We start from the raw sequence: 25,909 nt of genomic DNA, 5'->3' as shown, positions 1-25,909 counted from the left end.
AGTGTAACATACAAGTCACATGTTAAAAATGCTGCTTTCTTCCACACAATAAAATGCCAGCACATGTCCGATCTACAGAAAGCAGATCAATAGCTTTGCATTGTCAGTAGATTACTTTTGCACATATTGACACTGTGGTTTATCTCTGCATTTTCTGCTGCCTTCCAATTATGCATGATAGGTTTATTGCTATTGCATTTTCTCCCAAAAGCCTGCTTGGACAACTTGCAAGACATTTAAATAAATAATGAGTTGGGAAGGTTTATTTTCCAAGCTCTTGTTATTTGATGTAACACTAAAAAGAGAAATGTATTGCTTAATGCGGAAAACTGGGCTTCTCAAATTATAACTAGTGATGAGCGAGTGTACTCGTTGCTCGGGTGGTCTCCCGAGTACTTGTGACTGCTCGGAGATTTAGTTTTCCTTGCAGCAGCTGCATGATTTACGGCTACCACTCAGTTTTATTATATGTGGGGATTCCCTAGCAATCAGGCATTCCTCACATGTACTCAGGCTGGCTAGCAGCTGTTAATCATGCAGCTGAGTCAACAAAAACTAAATCTCCGAGCACGCCAAAATACTTGGAGACCACCCGAGCGTGCTCGGGAAAACCCGAGCAACGAGTATACTCGCTCATAACTAATTATAACCCAATGCTTCTGAATCTAGAAAGGTAGAAAATGGCCCAATGATGTCATCCACGGCATTCACAGACCACAGATAATGAATGGTCTTCACTTTCCCGTTACAAATGGAAAACATATTTACATTTTTACTCAAGGTTATAAATAACACTTATGACTAACTCGACTATAAATAACCATCATTAGCCAGCCGGGTATTCTATCTACTAAGTGCAAATTTTTAACAATAATTTAACTTTTCCTTTAAGGGCGTATAAGCTGAACCCACTAAAGGCTTACTATAAAACTCTAAAATATAAATTAACTTTGTCTTTATTTCTCTTTTCTAAATGCAACACTTTTCTTTACTCTTTGATTTCGAACATGCAGGACCGCCTGGCTACTCATTCGGGCCTACTGCCTCTCTTCTTCTATAAGCTTAATTTTTATTCACAGTATAAGATCAATCAACCATCTCTCTATGGTTTCCAGGAGGACTCACTAACCCCTACGGGTTCACTTCACTGAAACTCGGCTTTCAACTCTTTCCTGTCCTCAACCTCTAGTAACATCATCGAACATTTCCTATTATTTCTTAAATAACTACACACTATTCATTACTATTCAACATTCTCAAAGTAACATTATACTTAAGTGCAACACATGAACATTCCCTTTAAGAGGGGACCAAGTCTCTTTGAGGCAGTGCAGACTCTCTATCTGCAAGTCCGTTTAAGGCAAGAACTTCTGCGCTGTGTTCAAGAACAGTCTCTTCAAAAAGTTCTCCTTTTTGTAAAACCAGTAGGGGGCACCTTTAAGAAGGTGCGAACTATTTACAACACAGTTTGTGAACCATTCACCGTCCATGATTCGGCAGTCCTTGTAACCAATGATGAACAAAAGCAAAAACAAAAAGCAAAAACAATAGGGATCCCGGGTCAACTAAGGGATCCCTTTAAGGACAACCCTAGTTGGGTATCAACAGTAACACAGTAGAAGACAAACAAATAACTATTTACAGTGGTTCCGGTTCTAAGGTTTGCTCTTCATAGTAGGCTGCAAGACACCAGCCGGTAGTGAACACTTCCTGACCGGGGAAGCTCCAGTTCCCTGTTCTCGGCTGATGCGGTGTCAGTATCAGTGGTTACGGCCGATACCCGATATTTGCAGTATCGGAATGCTCAACACTATTTATAATTATTCTTTATGAAACAGTGTGATCAGCAGTGCTAAATGGATGTGGTTGGGACGTGGATATGGGTGTGGCTAGTTATGAATGGGTGTGGTCAGAGGCGTGGCCTAAAATTTGCCGCGGCGCACTTAGCAAACTTTGTCCCTCTTTCCCATCTTCAAAAGTTGGGAGGTATGTTAAAAGTAGTAGGGGCGCAACAAAATAGTTTCGCCTAGGGTGCCTTAATCTCTCGGGCCGGCCCTGTCTCTCGCATCAAGTCCCGGCACTGCCAACGGCACTTGGGACTGGAGCGTGCGGCTGCATGTATTTCTATGCAGCCGCACGGTCGGTCCCGAGTTCCGGCCGCAGTGCCGGGTATTGATGAGAGAGACTCGTGCGAATTTCCCGTATTGCATTCGCAAGTGTGAACACAGCCTAAATTTGATATCGCTGTAATTTTACTGACTTGGAAAATCACTCTACGAGGTAATTTTTACCTCACAATGAATGCTGTAAAAGCATAAGGCTGCTGTCACACTAGCAGGATTTGGTCAGTATTTTACATCAGTATTTGTAGCCAAAGTGGGTGATAAATGCAGAAGTGGTGCATATGTTTCTGTTATACTTTTCCTCTAATTGTTCCACTCCTGGTTTTGGCTTACAAATACTGATGTAAAATACTGACCAAATACTGATAGTGTGACGGCAGCTTAATAGAAAAGAAACATTTGGGGTATAGCGTTTTTTCTACAAGTTTACTGCGCTTGGAGTTTTTTCCCATTTTTCAGTACCTTAAAGGTACGTTCCCACATCCAGGATTTGCTGCGGTTTTGACACTGCGTATTTATGCAGCATCAAAAATGCAGCAGCCAGATGTTACAGCATAGAGGATGGGATTTCTAGAAATCCCATGTCAACTGCGCGTCTATGTACACCTGCGGATCACTCGTGGAAACTGACATGTGGCACGTCCTTCATGACAGTAGCATGTTAATTTCTCTTGAGGGTACGCTTGCGGATTTTTCCCATAGATTTGCATTATTGTGGAAAATCTGCATGTGTAAAAAAACGTAAATGCGTGTCAGTTAATTTGCATAAATGGTGCAGGCATTCTGCAGCATCAAAATCTCAGCAATCCTGATTGTGGGAACGTATCTTCAATGGCAAAATGAATGGTGACATTCAAAGATACAATTAATCCTGCAAAAAATTTTTCTTTCATATGACAGTGGAAAATTATTATTGTTCAATTATTATACTTTGCTTACATAGCGCCATTACAGACATTATCACTGTCCCCATTGGGGCTCACAATCTAAATTCCCTGTCAGTATGTGTTTGAAGTGTGGTATTAAACTGGAGAACCTGCAGGTAACCCACGCAAACACGGGGAAAACATAGAAAAAAAAATGGAACCTTACTGATTTTATGGAAAAAAAATCTGTTCCAGTGAAAATACAAATCTCAAATGAAATCTCCTATGTGATGTATTAATGAGTGGCTTACCTCGTGTAAGTGACTTCATTCCATCCGTGATTAACCCCTTTCTGTCATTAGACGTACTATTCCGTCCATGTGGGGTGGGCCCTACTTCCCAAGGACGGAATAGTACGTCATACGCGATCGGCCGCGCTCACGGGGGGAGCGCGGCCGATCGCGGCCGGGTGTCAGCTGCATATCGCAGCTGACATCCGGCACTATGTGCCAGGAGTGGTCACGGACCGCCCCCGGCACATTAACCCCCGGCACACCGCGATCAAACATGATCGCGATGTGCCGGCGGTGCAGGGAAGCATCGCGCAGGGAGGGGGCTCCCTGCGGGCTTCCCTGAGCCCCCCGCAGCAACGCGATGTGATCGCGTTGCTGCGAGGGTCTTACCTCCCTCCCTGCCTGCTCCAGACCCGGATCCAAGATGGCCGCGGATCCGGGTCCTGCAGGGAGGGAGGTGGCTTCACAGAAGCCTGCTCAGAGCAGGCACTGTGAAGCAGCCTGCACTTCTCGCAGATCGGTGATCTGTCAGAGTGCTATGCAAACTGACAGATCACCGATCTGTATTGTCCCCCCCTGGGGCAAAGTAAAAAAGTAAAAAAAAATTTTTCCAAATGTGTAAAAAAAAAATAAAAAAAAAAAATATTCCAAAATAATGAAAAAAAAAAAAATATTATTCCCATAAATACATTTCTTTATCTAAATAAAATAAAAAAAACAATAAAAGTACACATATTTAGTATCGCCGCGTCTGTAACGACCCGACCTATAAAACTGGCCCACTAGTTAACCCCTTCAGTAAACACCGTAAGGAAAAAAAAAAAAAAAACGAGGCAAAAAACAACGCTTTATTATCATACCGCCGAACAAAAAGTGGAATAACACGCGATCAAAAAGACTGATATAAATAACCATGGTACCGCTGAAAACGTCATCTTGTCCCGCAAAAAACGAGCCACCATACAGCATCATCAGCAAAAAAATAAAAAAGTTATAGTCCTGAGAATAAAGCGATACCAAAATAATTATTTTTTCTATAAAATAGTTTTTATCGCATAAAAGCGCCAAAACATAAAAAAAATGATATAAATGAGATATCGCTGTAATTGTACTGACCCGACGAATAAAACTGCTTTATCAATTTTACCAAACGCGGAACGGTATAAACGCCTCCCCAAAAAGAAATTCATGAATAGCTGGTTTTTGATCACTCTGCCTCACAAAAATCGGAATAAAAAGCGATCAAAAAATGTCACGTGTCCGAAAATGTTACCAATAAAAACGTCAACGCATCCCGCAAAAAACAAGATCTCACATGACTCTGTGGACTCAAATATGGAAAAATTACAGCTCTCAAAATGTGGTAACGCAAAAAATATTTTTTGCAATGAAAAGCGTCTTTCAGTGTGTGACGGCTGCCAATCATAAAAATCCGCTAAAAAACCCGCTATAAAAGTAAATCAAACCCCCCTTCATCACCCCCTTAGTTAGGGAAAAATAAAAAAATTAAAAAATGTATTTATTTCCATTTTCCCATTAGGGTTAGGGTTAGGGCTAGAGTTAGGACTAGAGTTAGGGCTAGGGTTATTGCTAGGGTTAGGGCTAGCGTTGGGGCTACAGTTAGGGTTGGGTCTAAAGATAGGGTTAGGGTTTGGATTACATTTACGGTTGGGAATAGGGTTGGGTGTGTCTGGGTTAGAGGAGTGGTTAGGGTTACTGTTGGGATAAGGGTAAGGGGTGTGTTTGGATTAGGGTTTAAGTTATAATTGGGGGGTTTCCACTGTTTAGGCACATCAGGGGCTTTCCAAACGGGATATGGCATCCGATCTGAATTCCAGCCAATTCTGCGTTGAAAAAGGAAAACAGTGCTCCTTCCCTTCCGAGCTCTCCCGTGTGCCCAAACAGGGGTTTACCCCAACATATGGGGTATCAGCGTACTCAGGACAAATTGGACATCATCTTTTGGGGTCCAATTTCTCCTGCTACCCTTGGGAAAATACAAAACTGGGGGCCAAAAAATAAGTTTTGTGGGAAAAAAAAGATTTTTTATTTTCACGGCTCTGCGTTGTAAACTGTAGTGAAACACTTGGGGGTTCAAAGTTCTCACAACACATCTAGATAAGTTCCTTGGGGGGTCTAATTTCCGATATGGGGTCACTTGTGGGGGGTTTGTACTGTTTGCGTACATCAGGGGCTCTGCAAATGCAACGTGACGCCTGCAGACCAATCCATTTAAGTCTGCATTCCAAATGGCGCTCCTTCCCTTCCGAGCTCTGTCATGCGCCCAAACAGTGGTTCCCCCCCACATATGGGGTATCAGCATACTCAGGACAAATTAGACAACAACTTTTTGGGTCCAATTTATCCTGATACCCTTGTGAAAATACAAAACTGGGGGCTAAAAAAATCATTTTTGTGAAAAAAAAAATAATTTTTATTTTCACGGCTCTGCGTTATAAACTGTAGTGAAACACTTGGGGGTTCAAAGTTCTCACAACACATCTAGATAAGTTCCTTTGGGGGTCTAGTTTCCAATATGGGGTCACTTGTGGGGGGTTTGTACTGTTTGGGTACATCAGGGGCTCTGCAAATGCAACGTGACGCCTGCAGACCAATCCATTTAAGTCTGCATTCCAAATGGCGCTCCTTCCCTTCCGAGCTCTGTCATGCGCCCAAACAGTGGTTCCCCCCCACATATCGGGTATCAGCATACTCAGGACAAATTGGACAACAAATTTTGGGGTCCAATTTATCCTGTTACCCTTGTGAAAATACAAAACTGGGGGCTAAAAAATCATTTTTGTGAAAAAAAAAAAGAATTTATTTTCACGGCTCTGCGTTATAAACTGTAGTGAAACACTTGGGGGTTCAAAGCTCTCAAAACACATCTAGATAAGTTCCTTAGGGGGTCTACTTTCCAAAATGGTGTCACTTGTGGGGGTTTTTAATGTTTAGGCACATCAGGGGCTCTGCAAACGCAACATGGCATCCCATCTTAATTCCAGTCAATTTTGCATTGAAAAGTAAAATAGCGCTCCTTCCCTTCTGAGCTCTGCTATGCGCCCAAACAGTGGTTTACCCCCACATATGGGGTATCGTCGTACTCAGGACAAATTGCACAACAACTTTTGTGCTCTAATTTCTTCTCTTACTCTTGGGGAAATAAAAAAATGGGGGCGAAAAGATCATTTTTGTGAAAAAATATGATTTTTTATTTTTACGGCTCTGCATTATAAACTTCTGTGAAGCACTTGTTGGGTCAAAGTGCTCACCACACATCTAGATAAGTTCCTTAGGGGGTCTACTTTCCAAAATGGTGTCACTTGTGGGGGGTTTCAATGTTTAGGCACATCAGGGGCTCTCCAAACGCAACATGACGTCCCATCTCAATTCCAGTCAATTTTGCATTGAAAAGTCAAATGGTGCTCGTTCCCTTCCGAGCTCTGCCCTGCGCCCAAACAATGGATTACCCCCACATATGGGGTATCAGCATACTCAGGACAAATTGCACAACAATTTTTGGGGTCCAATTTCTCCTGTTACCCTTGGTAAAATAAAACAAATTGGATCTGAAATAAATTTTGTGTGAAAAAAAGTTAAATGTTCATTTTTATTTAAACATTCCAAAAATTCCTGTGAAATACCTGAAGGGTTAATAAACTTCTTGAAAGTGGTTTTGAGTACTTTGAGGGGTGCAGTTTTTAGAATGGTGTCACACTTGGGTATTTTCTATCATATAGACCCCTCAAAATGACTTCAAATGAGATGTGGTCCCTAAAAAAAATGGTGTTGTAAAAATGAGAAATTGCTGGTCAACTTTTAACCCTTATAACTCCGTCACAAAAAAAAATTTTGGTTCCAAAATTGTGCTGATGTAAAGTAGACATGTGGGAAATGTTACTTATTAAGTATTTTGCGTGACATATGTCTGTGATTTAAGGGCATAAAAATTAAAAGTTGGAAAATTGCGAAATTTTCAAAATTTTCGCCAAATATTCGTTTTTTTCACAAATAAACGCAATTTATATCGAAGAAATTTTACCACTATCATGAAGTACAATATGTCGCGAGAAAACAGTGTCAGAATCGCCATGATCCGTTGAAGCGTTCCAGAGTTATAACCTCATAAAGGGACAGTGGTCAGAATTGTAAAAATTGGCCCGGTCATTAACGTGCAAACCACCCTTGGGGGTGAAGGGGTTAAGGTTAGTGTGAGCGCTGTAATGTTGGTGACTGCAGTGAGCTGGGAGGTAATGAAAGGTAATGCTGAGTGTGTGATTTACCCAACTAAAATGATTCTCTATGGAACCCCTAGGTGGGCCTCAGCCTGATTATCAAGCCTGCTGGTTTTATAGTCTACATGGGCTATAAAGCAGATCTGCACATTACCTAGATCTGAAAGTCTTCAAAGGCATCAGCTTTGTCACTAACAGAAGTAATAAACTGTACTTAGTGTTGTAAGAAAGTTTAGATCTGTGATGGTCCATCTTCTCCAGCATGAGGGCTTCCATTGTGTCCCTCTAATGTAGTCATGGGCAACATAACTTACTTAACCAAAGTACTTGGTAGACATATAGACATTGAGAGCCTCTATGGTCTTTTTTATGGCGTGTGATGCCATTTATTTCTTTGACAATATGTATGCCAGCCTCAGGAACCATTTACCCTTCAACTACCTAAAATCAGGGGATTACCTGAGGTGGTTGTGGGACAACCGTGATAAGTGTCTTGGCTTCTTAATAAAGAAAGCCTGGCTAGTAATATGCTCAAAAAGTAAATGCTAAATTAACACAATTTTTTTATTTTAGTGCTGGTGTGGTGCCACTAATGTAAGTTCCTTGCCCGTCGTATTATACTCACCATCCGCTGTCTTCAGCTGTTCCCAGCACTGCTCCGGTCCCCCCCACTATCTTGTGACTGCAACTTCTGAATGACCAAAAGTCCAAGGTAACGGTCACAATCTACTGGCTCTCATAGACTTACATTGAGAAATGACGTCCAGCTCGCCCAACAAACACTGGAGCTATCCTGCCGCTAATAACGTATAGAAGATGACCAGAGAGACTCTCCGATAACTGATAATGGAAGAAAACGGTTGTTGGTAAGTATTAGGGTATGTGTCCACGTTCAGGAAACGCTGCGTTTTTGACGCTGCTTTTTTCCGCAGCGTCAAAAACGCAGCGTCCAGATGTTACAGCATAGTGGAGGGGATTTCATGAAATCCCGACTCCACTATGTGTTAAAAAACACATGCGTTTTTGCCGCGAAAACGCATGCGTGGTGCGTTTTTTCAAAACGCAGCATGTTGCTACAATGAGCAAAACACGCAGGAACACCGCAGGTGACCTGCCAGTGACCTCAGGTGCAGTTTTGGTCAGGATTTTACTTGCATAAAATCCTGACCAAAGCCTGAAGCAATCCTGAACGTGGACACATACCCTTAGACTAAAGTCAGGGAACTTAGATTAGTGACACCTCTCCAGCCCTGAAACAGAAAAGCAAAACCCCGGAGAGGTGCTTTAAAATACTAATTCAATATCAGGATACCAAAGTTCATCCACATTTTCTCCATATATTCAGATGGCTGAAGAGTTGCTTACTTTAATATATCTACAAAGAACCAGACACTAAACACACAACAGAAAAGAAAATGTGAGTCAGAAGTGTGTCTGTACATAAGGGTATGTGCACACGTCCGGATTTCTTGAAGAAATTTCCTGAAGAAAACCGGAAATTTTCTGCAAGAAATCCGCATTTCTTTTTTGGCGTTTTTTTCCGTTTTTTTCGCGTTTTTTTTAGCATTCTCCAAGCGTAATTAGCTTGCAGAATGCTAAAGTTTTCCAAGCGATCTGTAGCATCGCTTGGAAAACTGACTGACAGGTTGGTCACACTTGTCAAACATAGCGTTTGACAAGTGTGACCATCTTTTTACTATAGATGCTGCCTATGCAGCATCTATAGTAAAAGATAGAATGTTTAAAAATAATAAAAAAAATTAAAAAAAAATGGTTATACTCACCTGCAGGCGTCCGTTCCTATAGATGCCGGTGTGGTTCAGGACCTTCCATGACGTCGCGGTCACGTGAGCGGACACCGGTCTCGACCAATCACAAGACCGTGACGTCATCACAGGTCCTTCACCGCACACCAGCTATAGAAACCGAAGCGGCAGCATGCAGCGGAGAGGCGAGAAGACATCGAAGGTGAGTATAGGACTATTTTTTATTTTAATTCTTTTTTTTGGACCAATTATATGGTGCCCAGTCCGTGGAGGAGAGTCTCCTCTCCTCCACCCTGGGTACCAACCACACATAATCTGCTTACTTCCCGCATGGTGTGCACAGCCCCGTGCGGGAAGTAAGCAGATCAATGCACTTCCAGGTGTGCGGAATCCCCTGCAATTCCGCATTTTAATGAACATGTTGCTTTTTTTTCCGCGATGCGATTTTTTCGCAGAAAAAAAGGCTACATTTGCACAAAAAATGCGGAATACACTGAAAATAATGGGAGGCATATGTTAGCGTTTTTTTCGTGTTTTTATCACGTTTTTATAGCGAAAAAACGCAAAAAAAACACGAAAAATACTGAACGTGTGCACATGGCCTGAGGGATAACACTATTTTTGTCTATTATATTACTTGTATTCTGCATATTTTTTAGCAATTTTCTCCAGATCTTTCTATCTATTACTGCTTCCTCTCCTCCTTCTCCGTAGATTTCTGTTAGCCGCAATTGTAATTTGATCGCTCACTGAACTGAAAAACTGTCTTCAAAAAAGACTTGCTTCATGCGATTTCAAAAAAATGGCAGCTAATCGCCATTTTCCCAATTTGTAGAGGACCGTGAAAGAGGCTAAAAAATTTGTTTCTTACCATGCTGCTCACACCTCCCATCAGCACCACAGCCCACCGTCTTCTACTTTGTCCACTCCCAGTACAATTTTCTTTTGTTTGTTTTACACCCTGCCTTTATTATGTTTTGGGGTCCAGAGAGACTCAAGACCATAAAATGGAACATACAATTTGCATACAAAAAGAAATTCAATCAAACTACTTAAAGGGGTATTCCCATCTCCAAGATCCCATACAAATATGTGGTAGGTCTATTAATAATGATATCAACAAATACCTTCAATTAGAAATATAGTATAGTTTTTCTGATTCACTATGTCTCTTTCCTCATGTTCAGCCATTGCAGGACCTTAGGTATCCATGGCTATGACCACTCAGATAATGACAGTTAGATAGCTAGTTGCTAGTGGTCGTTACCATGGATACTTAAGCTATTGCAATGCCAGCACATGGAAAAAGCGATATATTTAATCAGAAGAACTATACTACATTTATGATTGGAGGTATTTGCTAATATTATTATTATTATACCTACTACATATTGGGATAGGATCTTGGAGATGAGAATAACCTTTTAATTGAAATTTCTACAGATTCTCTCACCTTTGCTGAAGACAGATTTAAGGGAACCTGTCATAGCAAAAAATGCTATTAACTTGCAGATATGGGGTTAATCTCCAGGTTACGAGCGTTTTAATGCCATGAAGTTGCAGCACTGAAAGCCCGACTACCATAAGAAAATGGATTTTACTCCTGCTGGTAGTCTCTGGCTTTCGGTGATAGGGACCATAGTTCCCGCCTAGTGCATAGTCAGTAGTGTCTATAACCACGCCCTGGCACTGACTGACAGCCGGCTCAGCAGTGCACTAATAGGGTTAGTATACCATTGATTCCACACAGAAGAAAAAAGTGGGTGACATTTATAGGACTGAACCTTTGTTGTCCTGCAAGGACCAGGATCATAATGCGAGTGAAGGTCCGTAAACGGAAATGCAAGTTTAATTTGGTTATTTTCAACAATATTTATCATGTATTGATTTGGTAGGCAACAAATGTCTCTTGGGTGCCTTGGGGGAAGGCCATTTATATATAAAAGTCCATAGATGTATAAAATATATATATATTATTAATTGCTTTCAAATGTTACAAAACTTTTACATAGCATTGAATTGTGCAAAAATGTTGTGACTTTGATGTTTTCATGCCGTTTCTTCCAGCTCCACCAAGTGAGCAGCGCTGGGGCGTGAAAGGGGTGCAGTGAGGCGTGATACTACAGCTCGTTTAATTCATGACAAGCTGTGGCGCTCCCTACACCAGAAATATTCCAGTCAGGTCCTGGAATAAGATTTCTGGTAAGCCACATTGAGGCTCACGCCACTCACCAAACGCTACAGATTCATGAAGACCTCTTAGAGAATCAGACACATCAGGCTCCAGCACTTCCCCTTTTTCTCATCAGTCTTGATTAATCAGGGCCTATGTAAAAAAAATCTGAATTCTTCCCAAATATGTAAAATACCTTGTGTAAAAGATATCATTTTCTTTTTGATCCAGTAATTACAGATTTGATGCCATGCTGAGCACTATGTAGATGTTTCTTTTTTTTTTTGCTACAAGACGTAAAATGATTCCATTATGTTCTTACTTAATGTCGCTGGAAGGTTTCCCAATTGACAAACATAATCTGCATGGAATATGAGACTAAATTTGTTCTAATTTACATAGTCAAAAAAGGTGCAAAAGTCATACAACAGTAAAGACATGAAAGATGACAGATCATTTGCTGGGACTGTCACAGTTAGTACACACGATTGACTTAATATGTTCTTCCAGATCAGTAGCTCAGAAGCTTGCTAAAAATCTGCTGTATTTTGTCAACTGGCAACTACAGTTAGCGAGATGTGACTAGAGGCAGTATTCAGTCTGTGCTGTGTAATTGGACAATAAATTGAGTTGAAGAATATTGCACCAAAAAAAAATAAAAAAAAATCAAGCACTCCAGCAGCACATCACAGTATTTATGCTTTTTTTGGTCTATTAACATTTCTCCTAAGAACATCCAAGAAAAATAATTTGTCTGTTCTGGCTCGGCCTGCTGTTACAAAAAAGGCAGTTTTGACTGCACATATCACAGTGGATCAGATGAAGGATATGATAGATGGGGCTTGTGTAAATGTGGATTATATCATCCCTTGTGTTTTTATCTGAACATGACTACTGAGCCATCGTACACAGTGTCCTAATGTGACTAGTTTTTAAAAGTACAGATATTAGGCCGGCGTCACACTCAGCGTATGTAAATACGGTCTGTTTATTACGGCCGTAATACGCAGAAGTGTTCCCAAAATAGTGATCCGTATGCCATCCGTAGGCAGGGTGTGTCAGCGTATTTTGCGCATGGCATCCTCCGTATGTAATCCGTATGGCATCCGTACTACGATATTTTCTCGCAGGCTTGCAAAAGCGACATCTAATGGATTTATGTGCTCAAATGTTCGTTAAAACATATATACAGTATGTATATATATATATGTCATTGAGACACACACACACATATATATATATATATATATATATATATATATATATATATATATACTGTATTTATATTTAATTCAGCGCTAGATATGTGAAAAGCCGCTAATTCAATTGCCGGCTTTTCATTTCTCCTTCCCAAACCCGACAGGATATGAGACATGGTTTACATACAGTAAACCATCTCATATCCCTTTTTTTTTGCATATTCCACACTACTAATGTTAGTAGTGTGTATGTGCAAAATTTGGGCGCTGTAGCTTGTAAAATAAAGGGTTAAATCGCTGAAAAAAATTGGCGTGGGCTCCCACGCAATTTTCTCCGCCAGAGTGATAAAGCCAGTGACTGAGGGTAGATATTAATAGCCTAGAGAGGGTCCATGGTTATTGGCCCCCCCTGGCTAAAAACATCTGCCCCCAGCCACCCCAGAAAAGGCACATCTGGAAGATGCGCCTATTCTGGCACTTGGCCACTCTCTTCCCATTCCCGTGCGGCGGTGGGATATGGGGTAATGAAGGCTTAATGTCACCTTGCTATTGTAAGGTGACATTAAGCCAGATTAATAATGGAGAGGCGTCAATTATGACACCTATCCATTATTAATCCAATAGTACGAAATGGTTAATAAAACACACACACATGATTACAAAGTATTTTAATGAAATAAAGACAAAAAAAACAAACAACAATATTCCATACCTTCCGTCGTTATGTCCCACGATGTAAATCCATCTGAAGGGGTTAAATCATTTTACAGCCAGGAGCTGTGCTAATGCACTCTCTCGTGCCTGTAAAACCCCGGGTACTGAATGGAAAGCTGGGTGATCTGTAGTTACCTTGAGTTGCGGTGATGCGCCCTCTGCTGGATGTCCTCATGAACTGGAGCAGCGCCGGCTCCAGGTTTTTGAGGGCCCCGGGCGAAAGAGTCTCAGTGGGCCCCCCTTTAACACATACCATGATTCATGATCGCATATAACACAGCCATGTAGTATATAACACAGTCCACGTAGTATATAGCACCGCCACGTAGCATATAGCACAGCCATGTAGTGTATAACAGCACACGTAGTATATAACACAGCCACGTAGTATATAGCACAGCCCACGTAGCATATAACAGCCCATATAGTATATAGCACAGCCACATATTATATAACACAGGCCACGTAGTATATAGAACATCCATGTAGTATATAGCACAGCCCACGTAGCATATAACAGCCCACATAGTATATAACATGGCCCACGTAGTATATTGAACACCCATGTAGTATATAGCACAGCCCACGTAGCATATAACAGCCCATATAGTATATAGCACAGCCACATAGTATATAACACGGCCCACGTAGTATATAGAACAGACATGTAGTATATAGCACAGACATGTAGTATACAGCACAGCCCCCCTCCCCCCAAGAATGGCCCCATAGTCCAGTACTCACTGTTATAGTTACAAAAAAAAACACTCCTCACCTCTCAAAACTCCCTCCCTGCTCCTGTCTCGGCGGCTGCCGCTGCACTGCCTGACACACAACGGGTGCGCGATAACATCATCGCGCACCCACAGCGGCAGTGTCAGAGGCAAAGTGGGGAATGATGGGAGAGGGAGCGTCAGGTGACGCTCTCTCCTCCATCATTTGCTTTGAACTTTGCCGGCAGACGCCGGTAAAGTTCAAAGTGGTGGCGTGGGAGTTGGCGCTTGCAACAGGCGGGCCCCCCTGCCTCACAGGGGACCCATAGCAGCTGTGTGATGTGCCGCTAGCTGAGGGCCCCTGGGGGAGCGGGGTGTTGTGAATTGGACTTTTTGGCTCCCTCTTGTGGTTACTAGCGACATGACACTTTGAGCTTCTTTCTCTAGCTTGGTACCCACCTGGCTCGTTAGTCCAGGGGTGTTGCTATTTAAGCTTCCTGGATTTTCAGTCTGGTGCCTGGCATCGTTGTAATCAGTTCCTTTCTGTTTGCTCCTGTCTGCTGGTCCTGGTTCTTGCAAAATAAGCTAAGTCCTGCTTCCTTATTTTTTGGTTATTTGCATTTGCTTTTATTTCTGTCCAACTTGTACCAAATGTGATTCCTGATATAGCTGGAAGCTCTAGGGGGCTGATATTCTCCCCCCGTGCCGTTAGACGGTTCGGGGGTTCTTGAATATTCAGCGTGGAAATTTTGATAGGGTTTTTGCTGACCGTATAAGTCATCTTCCTATATTCTGCTATTAGTCAGTGGGCCTCTCTTTGCTAAAAACCTAGTTCATCCTTACGTTTGTCTTTTCTTCTTACCTCACCGTTATTATTTGTTGGGGGCTTGTATCCAACTTTTGGGGTCTTTTCTCTGGAGGCAAGAAAGGTCTATATTTTCCCTTCTAGGGTTAGTTAGTTCTCCGGCTGGCGCGAGACGTCTAGAACCAACGTAGGTACGTTCCCCGGCTGCTGCTATTTGTGGTGCTAGGTTCAGGTATACGGTCAGCCTAGTTACCACTGCCCTATGAGCTGGTTTTTTGTGTTTGCAGACTTGGTAATAAATTCTGAGACCCTCTGCCATTGGGGTCATAACAGCGGGGGCCCTAGGCACTGGCAGCTGCCTGCCCCTAACGCCAGCCCTGAATGGGCCCCCTGTCTCACCAGGGCCCCGGCACTTGCCTAGGTACGCCGGGTTCTGACGCCGGCCCTGAACTGGAGCCTTGGAAAAGTTCCCACGCTCGAGTTCATATGAGGACATCCAGCAGAGGGCGCCTCACCGCAATGCGTGTGTAATGCGTATTTTACGGACGTAGTTTATGCGCTCATACGTCCGTAAAACTCGCTAGTGTGACGCCGGCCTTAAATTGCAAAGCCCTATATGAATGTTTCAGGTGCTCACCGTTTTCAACATCACGGCTCGCTCTCAGCAAATAAAAGCGTTGTTCACACCCGGAGGGTAAAATGTGTACCGACCACGGTCAACCTACAAACGTGCGTCTCTGTTGCAATGTGTGCGCCTGTGTCCGCCACAAACGATCGCCAGGTCATGTCTCTCTGTATGTAATTCAGAATATTTCACTGAAGTCATATTCAACTAATAGTGAATTTTCATCCTAAATATTTCTAATTGTTTTGATAATGCAACAGTTTTTCTAATATGGTTTAATTAAAAAGTCCCAACTCTTCCATCTGTAATCTAACTGCTTTATCTTATTTCATTTTTGACCTATTTCTGTTTTAATGACTTTGAGAATCCCCAGTTCATGCTGGGATACTTAAACTTAAACAGACCTAATCAGGGAGCAGAGGCTTCCCCCACCCTAAACCGAAGAGTTCTCAGTGACATCCTCTTTAGGGGCTGGTCTAGTCCCTGTTGTACTGAGCATGTAACTGTTGTCAATTCCAAATTGTGCTAAGTATGAGCTCCCTTCTCAGTGTCCAATATTCTTCTCAATGCTGGCAACAGAACACACTGTTAGGCCAGGGTCACACTTATCGTAGGGAAATACGGTCCGTTTTTTACAGGCGTAATACGCAGAAATGTTCCCAAAATAGTGATCCGTATGTCATCTGTAGGCAGGGTGTGGCAGCGTATTTTATGCATGTCATCCTCCATATGTAATCCGTATGGCATCCGTACTGCATTTTTTCTCGCCCCCATAGACTTTCTATTGTCTGATTTTTTGCGCAATACGCTGACAAACGCAGCATGCTGTGATTTTCTATGCACGTAAAATGCGGCTGCGAAATATACTGCAGATAGGAGCTGCCCCATAGAGAATCATTGGTTCGTGTGCAATGCGTAGTTTTTGCGCCTCTCATATGTCCATAAAACGGAATATGTTAGCGCTATATAAAAAGAAAGATTATTATTATTATTAGTGTGACGCCGGCCTTAGAGTGCAAAGAAAGGCGAGAACGACCAAGCTCCGCCCCAAAAACAGACTTCACATTCAGGAGCAGGGCTGGTCTCTGCTCACTTGTTTTTTCCTTACAATATACAATGACAGTGCACTCTGTTGTCGGGTTGTCGCTTCAAATTAGAGCTGTTGAGGGAGCGCACTGTCACTGTGCATTGAGAAGAATATTGCACAGTAAGATGGGAAATTCTCAAACGTAGCGTCATCAAAACAAAAAATAAGGTAAAGCAGTTAGCTAAGAGAGGGAAAGGTAGGGACTTTTTAAATAATCCATATTAGAAAAACTGCTATATTAAAATATAGAGACATTTAGGGTGAAAATTAATATTAGTTTCAGACCACCCCTTTAAGAATGGTGAGAACTGAAGCACAAAATGTAATAGAAAGCTGTTTAATCCATAATCAGTGTTCCCTCTTTGTGACCAGTAAGTGGAGGCGTTAGGGTATGTGCACACTCTGCGGACTTTGCTGCTGATCCACAGGGGATTTGGCGCTGCGGATCCGCAGCAGTTTTCCCAAAGTTTACAGTACCATGTATACCTATGGGAAAAAAAAACGCTGTGCACATGCTGCGGAAAAATCCGCGCGGAAACGCAGCAGATTATTTTCCGCAGCATGTCAATTCTTTCTGCGGATTCCGCAGCGGTTTTCAACATGCACCAATAGGAAAGTGCAGTTGAAAACCCACAGAGGAATCCGCAGAAGAAACCGCAGGAAAATCCGCAGTGAAACCCACAGTGGTTTTGCACTGCGGATTTTCCAAATCCGCTGCGGAAAAATCTGCAGCAGAATCCGCAACATGTGCACATACCCTTAGGGTATGTGTCCACGTTCAGGATTGCATCAGGATTTGGTCAGGATTTTTCATCAGTATTTGTAAGCCAAAACCAGGAGTGGAACAATTAGAGGAAAAGTATAATAGAAACATATGCACCACTTCTGTATTTATCACCCACTCCTGGTTTTGGATTACAAATACTGATGAAAAATCCTGACCAATTCCCGATGCAATCCTGAACGTGGACACATACCCTTAGGGTATGTGTCCACGGTCAGGTTTGCTTCAGGCTTTGGTCAGGATTTTATGCAAGTAAAATCCTGACCAAAACTGCACCTGAGGTCACTGGCAGGTCACCTGTGGTGTGCCTGCGTGTTTTGCTCATTGTAGCAACATGCTGCGTTTTGAAAAAACGCACCGCGCATGCGTTTTCGCGGCAAAAACGCATGCGTTTTTTAACGCATAGTGGAGTCGGGATTTCATGAAATCCCCTCCACTATGCTGTAACATCTGGACGCTGCGTTTTTGACGCTGCGGAAAAACGCAGCGTCAAAAACGCAGCGTTTCCTGAACATGGAAACATACCCTAAGGGTATGTTTCCACTGTCAGGATGGCCGGCGGTATCGCCGCAGCGGCGAAGCCGCTCGGCGCTAAGCCCCGCCCCCTTTCTGGGACGCGATCATGCCGGATGTGTTAACTCTTCACATCCGGGATGATCGCTCTCTCCCATAGCGCCCTGTGATATGCCTTGCGGGGACGCTGCGTCAACGCAAGGTGTACGGACATGCTGCGATCTGAAAAGACGCGCAGCATGTCCGGAGTCGCAGGGCCGCCGCGTGCGGGTTTCCACGCATAGTGGAGACGGGATTTCATAAAATCCCCTCCACTATGCTGGAACATCTGGACGCTGCTTGTTTGACGCTGCAGCTCTGCGCAGCGTCAAAGAAGCAGCGTTTCCTGACCGTGGAAACATACCCTAAGGGTCCCTTTCCACTTGCGAGGAAAACGGACGCGTGCAATCCGATAAAAAATCGGATTGCACTCGGACCAATGTTAGTTAATAGGTGGCTTTTCATTTGCGATTTTTTTCTCAGCCGAAATCGGACTGAGAAAAATCTGGATCGGCTGAGAAAAAAATCGCAGCCTGCTGCGTATTGCTGCGATTCTCGGACGAGACTCGCCAATGCAAGTCAATGGGTGCGAGAAAAAAATCGCACAGCACTCGCACCATGCGAGTTCTGTCCGATTATTACGCACCAGTGTCCTTTGAAAAGCCGGCAATTCAGCGCGGTGTACAGTAAAATCACACTGACAGGTTAGAATAGAGTAGATATATACACATAGAATAGGTATATATACATATATATATGTCAGTGAGACACCTATATATGTATATTTATATTTAATGCAGCGCTAGATAGCTTAAAAGCCTCTAATTCAATTGCCGGCTTTTTCCTTCTCCTTCACAAACCCGACATGATATGAGACATGGTTTACATACAGTAAACCATCTCATATCCCTTTTTTTATTACATATTCCTCTTCACTAATGTAACAAGTGTCTGTGTGCACAATTTGGGGGATCTAGCTATTAAATTAAAGGGTTAAATTGCGGAAAAAATTGGCGTGGGCTCCCGCGCAATTTTCTCCGCCAGAGTGGTAAAGTCAGTGACTGAGGGCAGATATTAATAGCCAGGAGAGGGTCCATGGTTATTGGCCCCCCCGTGGCTAAAAACATCTGCCCCCAGCCACCCCAGAAAAGGCACATCTGGAAGATGCGCCTATTCTGGCACTTGGCCACTCTCTTCCCACTCCCTGTAGCGGTGGGATATGGGGTAATGAAGGGTTAATGCCACCTTGCTATTGTAAGGTGACATTAAGCCAGATTAATAATGGAGAGGTGTCAATTATGACACCTATCCATTATTAATCCAATTGTGGGAAAGGGTTAAAAAACACACACACACATGATTAAAAAGTATTTTAATGAAATAAGCACAGCGGTTGTTTTAATATTTTATTGCTCTCTCATTCCATTTTCAGACCCTCGCTTGGCAAAACAATAAACACACAAGATACATACCCTCTCTGATGAACTGTCACGTCCCACGAAGTAATCCATCTGAAGGGGTTAACTAATATTACAGGCAGAGCTGCGATAATCCACTCGCTCGTGCCTGTAATCCCCGGGTGCTGAAAGGAAAGCAGTGATCTATACTTACATTCAGTCGCGGTGATGCGCCCCTGCTGGATGTTCTCATGAACTGCAGCCTGGGAACTTTTTCCCATGCTCCAGGTCATATGAGGACATCCACCAGGGGGCGCATCACCGCGACTGAAGGAAATGTAGGTCAATGACCTATAGTTACCTTCAGTCGCGGTGATGCGCCCCCTGGTGGATGTCCTCATATGACCTGGAGCGTGGGAAAAAGTTCCCAGGCTGCAGTTCATGAGAACATCCAGCAGGGGCGCATCACCGCGACTGAATGTAAGTATAGATCACTGCTTTCCTTTCAGCACCCGGGGATTACAGGCACGAGCGAGTGGATTATCGCAGCTCTGCCTGTAATATTAGTTAACCCCTTCAGATGGATTACCTCGTGGGACGTGACAGTTCATCAGAGAGGGTATGTATCTTGTGTGTTTATTGTTTTGCCAAGCGAGGGTATGAAAATGGAATGAGAGAGCAATAAATTATTAAAACAACCGCTGTGCTTATTTCATTAAAATACTTTTTAATCGTGTGTGTGTGTTTTTTAACCCTTTCCAACAATTGGATTAATAATGGATAGGTGTCATAATTGACGCCTCTCCATTATTAATCTGGCTTAATGTCACCTTACAATAGCAAGGTGGCATTAACCCTTCATTACCCCATATCCCACCGCTACAGGGAGTGGGAAGAGAGTGGCCAAGTGCCAGAATAGGCGCATCTTCCAGATGTGCCTTTTCTGGGGTGGCTGGGGGCAGATGTTTTTAGCCACGGGGGGGCCAATAACCATGGACCCTCTCCTGGCTATTAATATCTGCCCTCAGTCACTGGCTTTACCACTCTGGCGGAGAAAATTGCGCGGGAGCCCACGCCAATTTTTTCCGCCATTTAACCCTTTATTTGAGCAGCTACAGCGGCCAAATTTTGCACATACACACTACTAACATTAGTAGTGTGGAATATGCAAAAAAAATGGGGATCTGAGAAGGTTTACTGTATGTAAACCATGTCTCATATCCTGTCGGGTTTGTGAAGGAGAAGGAAAAAGCCGGTAATTGAATTAGCGGCTTTTATGCTATCTAGCGCTGCATTAAATATAAATATACATATATAGGTGTCTCACTGACATGTATATATGTATATATACACATTCTATGTGCATATATCTACTCTATTCTAACCTGTCAGTGTGATTTTACTGTACACAGCGCTGAATTGCCGGCTTTTCAAAGGACACTGGTGCGTAAAAATCGGACAGCAATACGGATGTCATACTGATGTCATACGGATGGTGCGATTAAAAAATCGCATGGCACTCGCATGACACTCGCATGACAATCGCATACGTTCCATCCGTTTTTTCGGTCCAGATTACGGACCGTTTTTTATCTCGCAAGTGGAAAGGGACCCTAAGTGTCCTGGGCACTTCTTCACATCACATTTGTACGTCAGTGATTTGTGCAGAGAAAACTGAACATATTGCTGCATAAAGCCCTAGTGACCAAAAGTTTTCTAAAAGTGTGTCTATTTGGCATGCATTGCAGAGCTATATGTCCATATATCCTTTTTTCAGTATTCAGTATAGAATGGAGTAGTAGACTGTTTTTCCATATAGAGGTCTATACAGTGGCATACATTGGCGCCTTCTGTCAGTTTATCGGGAAATGCTCCCTAGTCACAATATATCTCTGATAAATGTATCTGATATGGGCCATTTATGCCGGGGCGTCCTGTGGGTCATTCACCTCTCCAGGCTCCAGCCTTGTCCAGGCTATAGCAGAAACCTGAAAGAACGCTCATTATTCAGCTGTAGCCTCCAAGCAACTAATCATAAAGATGGATGCAGGAAGGGGAAAGAGAGGATGGAGCTGCTATAACTTACATGTGTGCAGCTGTTTCTGTCTCAGGAGTGCCCTGGCTGATCTTTAAAGGGATTATCTGCAGCAACACTCCGGCTGTTTGCTTTGGGTAAAAAGTCCATCCCTATACACATATGGAGAGACCTGTAACTCCAGGGCAGTGGGCAGAGAGAAGCTCCCAGGAACCTGTCTGACTAGTCTCCTGTGCAGCTTGGTCTGCTATTAACCCCTTCACCCCCGGAGCTTTTTCCATTTTTCCGTTTTCGTTTTTCGCTCCCCTCCTTCCCAGAGCCATAACTTTTTTATTTTTCCGTCAATTTGGCCATGTGAGGGCTTATTTTTTGCGGGACGAGTTGTACTTTGAACGACATCATTGGTTTTAGCATGTCGTGTACTAGAAAACGGGAAAAAAATTCCAAGTGCAGTGAAATTGCAAAAAAAGTGCAATCCCACACTTGTTTTTTGCTTGCCTATTTTGCTAGGTTCACTAAATGCTAAAACTGACCTGCCATTATGATTCTCCAGGTCACTACGAGTTCATAGACACCTAACATGACTAGGTTATTTTTCACCTAAGTGGTGAAAAAAAATTCCAAACTTTGCAAAAAACAAAACAAAACAAAATTGCGCCATTTTCCGATACTCGTAGCGTCTCCATTTTTCGTGATCTGGGGTCAGGTGAGGGCTTATTTTTTGCGTGCCGAGCTGGCGTTTTTAATGATAGCATTTTGGTGTAGATACGTTCTTTTGATCGCCCGTTATTGCATTTTAATGCAATGTCGTGGCGACCAAAAAAACGTAAATCTGGCGTTTCGAATTTTTTTCTCATTACGCCATTTAGCGATCAGGTTAATGCTTTTTTTTAATTGATAGATCGGGCGATTCTGAACGCGGCGATACCAAATATGTGTAGTTTTTTTTTTTTTTTTATTGATTTATTTTGATTGGGGCGAAAGGGGGGTGATTTAAACTTTTATGTTTTTTTTATTTTTTTCACATTTTTAAAAACTTTTTTTTTTTGCTTTTGCCATGCTTCTATAGCCTCCATGGGAGGCTAGAAGCAGGCACAGCCCGATCGGCTCTGCTACATAACAGCGATCATCAGATCGCTGTTATGTAGCTAAAATGCAGGTGTGCTGTGAGCGCCGACCACAGGGGGGCGCTCACAGCCACCGGCAATCAGTAACCATAGAGGTCTCAAGGACCTCTATGGTTACAATGGAGGAGCATCGCCGACCCCCGATCATGTGACAGGGGTCGGCGATGCGCTCATATCCGGCCGCACGGCCGGATGCGGTAGTTAAATGCCGCTGTCTGCGTTTGACAGCGGCATTTAACTAGTTAATAGCGGCGGGTGATCGCGATTTCACCCGCCGCTATTGCGCGCACATGTCAGCTGTAAAAAACAGCTGACATGTCGCGACTTTGATGTGCGCTCACCGCCGGAGCGCACATCAAAGCGGGGGTCCCGACATGTGACGTACTATTCCGTCACATGTCGGGAAGGGGTTAAACTATATTTTCTCTGAAACGCAGCAGCATTTTTTAGTTAAAGGGAACCTGTCAGCAGGATTGTGCACAGTAACCTACACACAGTGTCAGATCAGCGCCGCTATACTGATTAAAATGATACCTTGGTTGATTAACCCCTTCCCGACATGCCCCGTACTAGTACTGCACATGTCGGGTCCCCTGCTTTGATGTGGGCTCCGGCGGTGAGCCCACATCAAAGTCGCGACATGTTTTGTACAGCTGACATGTGCGCGTAATAGCGGCAGGTGAAAACGCAATTCACCCGCCGCTATTAACCTGTTAAATGCCGCTGTCAAACGCTGACAGCGGCATCTAACCGGCGCCTCAGGCTGCGCGGCCGGAAATGAGCGCATCGCCGACCCCCGTCACATGATCGGGGGTCGGGATGCATCAGGATGTTAACCATAGAGGTCCTTGAGACCTCTATGGTTACTGATGCCGGCCTGCTGTGAGCGCCACCCTGTGGTCGGCGCTCATAGCAAGCCTGAAATTTAGCTACATAGCAGCGATCGGATGATCGCTGCTATGTAGCAGAGCCGATCAGGCTATGCCAGCTTGTAGCCTCCCATGGAGGCTATTGAAGCATGGCACAAGTTAAAAAAAATGTTTTTAAAAATATGAAAAAAATAGAAAATATATAAAAGTTTAAATCACCCCCCTTTCGCCCCATCCAAAATAAAACAATAAAAAAAATCAAACCTACACATATTTGGTATCACCGCATTCAGAATCGCCCGATCTATCAATAAAAAAAGTATTAACCTGATCGGTAAACGGCGTAGCGAGAAAAAAATTTGAAACGCCTGAATTACTTTTTTTGGTCGCCATGATATTGCATTAAAATGCAATAACGGGTGATCAAAAGAACATATCTGCACAAAAGTGGTATCATTAAAAACGTAAGCCCTCACCTGACCCCAGATCACGAAAAATGGAGACACTACGGGTATCGGAAAATGGCGCTTTTTTTTTTTTAGCAAAGTTTTGAATTTTTTTCACCACTTAGATAAAAAATAACCTAGACATGTTTGGTGTCTATGAACTCATACTGACCTGAAGAATCATAATGGCAGGTCAGTTTTAGCATTTAGTGAAGCTAGCAAAAAAGCCAATCAAAATACAAGTGTGGGACTGCACTTTTTTTGCAATTTCACCCCACTTGGAATTTTTTTCCCGTTTTCTAGTACAAGACATGGTAAAACCAATGGTGTCATTCAAAAGTACAACTCGTCCCGCAAAAAATATTGACGGAAAAATAAAAAAGTTATGGCTCTGGGAAGGAGGGGAGCGAAAAACAAAAACACAAAAACGAAAAAGGGCTGCAGCGGGAAGGGGTTAAATCTGTTTTGAGGTTGTTATTTTATCTTTATTTTCAGTTTTGTGTTAATGAGATTCTCGTGCCCTAAGGCAGGGCTGGTGTATATGGTGCTCTGATTATATATTCATAATGCAGACTGCTGACAGGTCACTGATCCCTCACTGACCTGCCCCCTAGTTTGCATAATGAATATCTGTACATACGTTAAAAAACCTTCTGCTGGCAGGAGCCAGCCGTGACACCTGCGCAGGTGCGGACGGCGCCATCTTGGAGGAGGAATTTTATTTTTCTGCTCCAGTAACATGGCGCCACCGGCGCTTGCACAGTAGCAACTCTTGGATCACAGCTACACTAATAGCAACTACTGCGTGGGCGCGGCGAGCGCCATTTTCTAATTGAGTTTTTTTTTCTTTCCTCCAGCTGAATAACTTGAATAAAATGTATTACTGCACATAAAACATGTGAAACTAAATCTCTCCAAAACGGAACTTCTTGTGTTTCTCCCTTCTACTAACCTCACTCTACCCAACATCGAAATTACCCTGGAGGGTTCAACCATAACTCCCAAGCAGCATGCCCGCTGTCTTGGGGTCATATTCGACTCCGAACTTTCCTTTACTCCCTACATCCGATCACTCACTCGCTCTTGTCATCTGCATCTTAAAAACATCTCCAGAATCCGACCTTTTCTCACCGTTGAAACTGCTAAGACTCTTACTGTCGCTCTTATTCATTCTCGTCTGGACTACTGCAATTCTCTTCTAATCGGTCTCCCTCTTACCAAACTTTCTCCTCTCCAATCCATCTTGAATGCGGCAGCCAGGGTCATATTTCTGTCCAGCCGCTTCACCGATGCCTCCTTCTTGTGCCAGTCATTACACTGGCTACCCATTCGCTACAGGGTCCAGTATAAACTCATCTCTCTCACCCACAAAGCCCTCCACAGTTCTGCACCGCCTTATATCTCCTCTCTCATCTCTGTCTATCGCCCTACACGTGCCCTCCGTTCTACAAACGACCTAAGACTAGCATCCCCCATAATCCGAACCTCACACCTCCGTCTCCAAGACTTCTCTCGTGCTGCACCAGCTCTCTGGAATGCACTTCCCCAGACGATCAGACTGATACCTAGCCCCGACCTATTCAAGCGAGCTTTAAAAACCCATCTATTCAAACAAGCCTACTACACGAACTACTCAGTAAACTAACTTTGCCCTGTTCCCTCCTTCCAAATATTACTCTGAATCTGCACCCTACTATTCATCTGTCTCCACACCCTCCATGCACACGATAACTGCACTTGATACTTGACTATTGCACTTAAACACACAGTCTGATGACCGGATCATGCAGCTTTATATAAAAATCCCTATGTATTATAATTGCCAGACCTGAAATAACAAGCACTTTTCACCTATTGTGTCCCCCCATTTCTTTGTAGATTGTAAGCTTGCGAGCACGGACCTCACTCCTAATGTCACTGTTTAAATTGTCTTAACTTGTATTGAATTTATTGTTTGTTCATGTCCCCGCTTAATTGTAAAGTGCTGCGGAATATGTTGGCGCTATATAAATAAAAATTATTATTATTATTATGCGATTTTGTTGCAGAGCAGGTGCTACGGCTAGCTCCTGCCTGCAGACGTTATTTATTATTTTTTTT

At 43.1% G+C, this 25,909-nt stretch overlaps 1 protein-coding gene and 1 long non-coding RNA gene across 2 annotated transcripts in view; both read left to right on the top strand.

The window, feature by feature from the left end:
- The window catches only part of FGF14 (fibroblast growth factor 14), a 799,281-nt gene that overhangs the window by 341,597 nt on the left and 431,775 nt on the right, over positions 1-25,909 (top strand). The window lies entirely within an intron of this gene.
- On the top strand, positions 1,640-12,479 carry LOC143818368 (uncharacterized). The gene is made up of 4 exons (XR_013224491.1): positions 1,640-3,326; positions 7,480-8,395; positions 8,727-8,963; positions 9,891-12,479. It is a non-coding gene; the product is annotated as an uncharacterized LOC143818368 (long non-coding RNA).

The sequence above is a fragment of the Ranitomeya variabilis genome, chromosome 3 (genome assembly GCF_051348905.1).
Source record: "Ranitomeya variabilis isolate aRanVar5 chromosome 3, aRanVar5.hap1, whole genome shotgun sequence".
NCBI lineage: Eukaryota > Metazoa > Chordata > Amphibia > Anura > Dendrobatidae > Ranitomeya > Ranitomeya variabilis.
Note: the sequence above shows the minus strand (reverse complement) of the source record. Positions and strands in the feature narration are given on the sequence as shown.